At 43.9% G+C, this 4,493-nt stretch overlaps 1 long non-coding RNA gene across 1 annotated transcript; it reads left to right on the top strand.

The window, feature by feature from the left end:
* Positions 1–212: 212 nt before the first annotated feature.
* LOC148001139 (uncharacterized) lies at positions 213–3,438 on the top strand. The gene is made up of 2 exons (XR_015639151.1): positions 213–365; positions 2,882–3,438. It is a non-coding gene; the product is annotated as an uncharacterized LOC148001139 (long non-coding RNA).
* Positions 3,439–4,493: the final 1,055 nt, after the last annotated feature.

Genomic DNA, 4,493 nt, shown 5'->3' with positions numbered 1-4,493 from the left:
AAAGACTCATGGAGGACACGCGATGTTTGGAGGGAGTATAAATATGACTCAATGGACTGTGAGAGGGGCTTGCTTATAGCTGTGCAAAGCTTCTTGGTCTTTGCTGATCTTCACCTCATTGAGAAAGGCCCAGCCAAGAACTTCTGGTGATCCTAACCCTCCTGCTGACTCACGTGAATTCAGCTGAGGCCTGGCTATCCCTGCTAGGTCATGCCACCACTGCTGCTGATCGGACACTGCTGACCTGGACTGCTGGTGTATCTGGTTGGCAAATGGATGGAGCTGCCACTGCTGACCCGAGAACTGAACTGCTGATTTCCTGACAACACAGATGGGACCTGCTCCAAAAAACAATCTCTAAACAGGTTCACTTCCTTTTCTACTGTCTTTTCTACTACTTCTGGTGGGTGGTGGGCTAGAAAGGAGGTTAAAGCATTCAAAATATCACTAAAAGTGGGCTTTGCAAAAACTAGATGGGATAGGCAAAGCAATCCTGTATAATAGATGAACTTTTGGCGGTACCGCCACCCCTCACCTCAGGCTGTACTACAGAGGAGTAGTGATGAAAACTGCATGGCATTGCTATAGAAACAGACAGGTTGGTCCATAGAATCAAACCAAAGACCCAGAAATAATCCCACACTACTCTGGGCACTTGATTTTTGAAAGCAAAACCATATAATGAAAAAAAAAAAAAAGAAAGCATGTTCAACAAATGGCACTCCTCTAACTGGTGGTCTGCATGTAGCAAAATGTAAATAGATCCATATTATCACCCTGCACATAACTCACGTCTACGTGGATCATGAACCTCAACATAAAACCAGATATACTAAATCTAATAGAAGAGAAAGTGGGAAATAGCCTTGAATGCATTGGTACCAGAGACAATTTTGTGAACAGAACACCAATGGTTCATGTTCTAAGATCGACAATTAATAAATGAGACCTCACGAAATTGAAAAGCTTCTGTAAGAAAAAGAGCACTGCCAATAGGACAAAACAGCTGCCTGCCAATTGGGAAAAGGCATTTACCAATTACACATCTAACAAAGAGCTAACAGCAAAAATTTAAGAAGCAGTTAGACTCCAACAACCTGAATAACCTAATTAAAAAATGGGATACAGAATTTAAGAGCGAATTCTCAGCAGAAGAATCTCAAATAGCCAAGAAGTACTTAAAGAAATGTTCAACATCCTTGGTCATCAGGGAAATACACATCAAAACGACCCTGAGATTCTACCTTACATCTATCAGACTGGCTAAGATAAAAACAAAACAAAACAAAACAAAACAAAACAAAACAAACACAAACCAAAAAACTGTCAAAGGACAAGACATGCTGTTGAGGATATGGAGAAAGTGGAGTATTCCTTCATTGCTGGTGGGAGTGCAAACTTATACAACTGTTCTGAAAATCAATTTGGTCGTTGCTCAGAAAATTGGAAACAGTTCTACCTGAAGACCCAGCTATATTGACTACTCCCAGGTATCTACCCAAAAGATGCTCCAATATGTCCATAGCAGTTTTATTCCTAATAGCTAGAAACAGGAAACAACCGAGAGGTCCCTTAACTGAAGAATAGATACAGAAAACGCCGTTCATTTACACACTGTAATACTATTCAGCTATTGAAAACAAGAACATCATGAATTTTTCAGGCAAATGGATGGGACTAGGACATGTCTTGAATGGATAACCCAGACCCAAAGGGATATGCATTGTATGTATTCACTGTTAAGTAGTTACTATCCATAAAATACAGGACACCCATGATATACCTCATGGACCTAAAGAAGTTAAACAAGAAGGAAGGTCCAAACAAGGATGTTTGAATCACACTTAGGGGGAATAGTCACAGGAGGCAGAGGGAGGGAGGGATTTAGGCGAGAGAAGGGAGGGGGAGGGAATTTGGGGAGCAGGATCAGGTGTGTGGAGAGACATGAGAGAGGGCCAGAGAGCCACAAGAACGAATGGAAATCTGCAGCTGCCGGGAGTGGAGGGGATCTCTAGGAAGTCCCAGGGACCTTGGATGGTGGAGGCGCCAGGGAATCAATGCAGGTAATCTTAGCTGAAATGCCTAAGAGTTGGGGTCTGGAACCTGAAGAAGCTGCTTCCTGTAGCCAGACAGATCCCCAGTGGAGACTTAAGGACACCAACCATCCATAAAACACTTGACCCAAAATTTGCCCTATCTAAAAGAAAGACGGAGACAAAGAAGGATCAGAGACTGAAGGAATGGCCAGTCAATAGCTGCCTGACTCGAGACCCATCCCACTGGCAGGCACTAATCCTGTTGATATTCTGTTGCGCTTGCTAACATGATGATCCTCTGACCAGGAGCTGAAGGAAACAGATGCAAATGCCCACAGTAAACACTGGATGGAGGCCAAGGACTCTTATGGAAGAGATGGGGAAAGGATTCAAAGTCCTGAGGGGCTACTAACTCCACAGGAAGACCAACAGAGTCAGCTGACTGGAGCCCTGGGCACTCTCAGAGACCAAGTCACTAACCAAAGAGCAAACACAGGGTGGACCGAGTTAGGCCCCTGACTCATACGCAGCAGGAGTACAGCTCAGTCTCTGTGTGGGTCTCCCAACAACTGGAGGGGAGGCTCTCCCTAAAGCTGACTGATAGCCATGCCCCAGTGGAACGGCCTTGTCTGACCTTAGTGAAAGCGGCTGTAACTACTCTTGCAGAGACTCGATGTGACAGGGCAGGGGGATACCCAGGACCCTCCCTCTCAAGGGAGTAACACACATGCTCACTTTCTTCCTTGTGAGTAGCTTCCCTTTTCCTCTGCCTTTCACAGGGGTGCTGTTTGCATATTCTAGTCCTGCCTCTACCCATCCCTCATTTCCCTGAACTTCATTTGCAGCACTTATCATAATGAACAATCTTGGTGGTCCAACTTGGCACATTTACGAAGACAGATCCACAGAGGAAGAATCGCCTCAATCGATTGGCCTGTGGGCCTGTATGCAGGGAATTTTCTTGTTGATTGTTGTTGGGGGAGAACCTAGCCCACTGAGTACCATGCCTGGGCAGGTGGGCTTGTGCTGTGTAAGAGCTGCGGCTGAGGAAGCCTCAGACCGAGTCTGTAAGCAGCACGCCTCTGTAAGTTTTGCTTCAAGCTTCTGCCTTGGATTTCTGCCTTGGATCTTTTGGATGGTTGGCTGCAGCCTCTAAGAGGAAATAAACCCTTTCCTCCCAAGTTGCTTTTTTGTCAGTGTTTATCACAGAAGCAGAAAGCAGACTGAGCAAAGGACGAACCTCCCTATTAGATTATTAATGTTTCCTGGGTGTTTATCGTCTCTTTCCAGGGCTTAAACATTCTCAAATGATCCATTCTATATGACTAAGCTATTCCTATGGTTTCTCTCGTTTGTAGCCAGCATACCATGCAGATCATGAATAAATAGTGCATTGAGCTAAGCCCTTCTTAGTCTTCTGCATTGTTTCTATTTTTCATCAGCCGATGTATGTTGAAGGTCAGTTAGGAATTAGCCGGGGGTGGGGCAAAAGGTGCCTTAGCCTTGATCTCTGTCGTCAAAAGCAGCCCACTTTCTTTTTTTTTTTCTCTCTTTTTTTCTCTCTTTTTTTTTTTTTTCTGGAGCTGGGGACCGAACTCAGGGCCTTGCGCTTGCTAGGCAAGCGCTCAACCACTGAGCTAAATCCCCAACCCCAGCAGCCCACTTTCTAATGGGAGGGTGTCCTAGGCAGATACACTACTCTGATCCAATACAATAAAGACATTGTGTAGGGAGGCTTGGGCACGGCATACTCCTGTTTCCAATGCAACAATTAGCAGAGACAGGGTGTCAATGCTGACTTAGACAGTGCAGTTCTCCAGATGAGGCAGGTGGTTCCTACAGAAGTTTTGTCTACACTACGTATTACCTTAGTTCTGGACTCCAGCCAGTTAACTCACTTAGATAGCTAAAATCATTGCAGCCAATGCACATTCTTCTAAAGGACTTTCCAAGAGCATAGATTCAATTATTCTGGGTAAATAACCTATCTGATTAGATGCTCTATTGTATTTTTATTTGAAAAGTGCTCTGATCCTGGGCCAGTTAATTAAAAAATCTATTTTCAACCTGCTCTTTTTCTTTCACTTCAAACAAATATGCCCTTATACCATATTGTGAACAATTTACATTTTAGAATACTGGCCCTTCAAAAGCCTGTGTAACTTAATTATAATACATTCCGTTGCTCAGACAATAGTTACAAATGAAAACATAATGCTTCCCACATAATGCTCTGTAAAAAGCACAGGAAACAGAAGGACTAGAAAGTCCGGGTGACAAATTGCAATCAGCCTGCATCATGATACTTCAGAACATTACCCCAATCACTGAAATGTACAGGCGTTTTGTTGGGTTTTGAACGGAAGACTTGGATTCCTCACCCAGTTGCAGTAACACAGTGTAGCATTGTTAGTTCTGATTCAAGTGCATCTGATCAAAAGGTTATTGAATATTCCT

Source organism: Rattus norvegicus, chromosome 15 (genome assembly GCF_021556685.1).
Source record: "Rattus norvegicus strain SHRSP/BbbUtx chromosome 15, alternate assembly SHRSP_T2T, whole genome shotgun sequence".
Lineage (NCBI taxonomy): Eukaryota > Metazoa > Chordata > Mammalia > Rodentia > Muridae > Rattus > Rattus norvegicus.
This window is presented reverse-complemented; position numbering and strand designations above follow the sequence as displayed.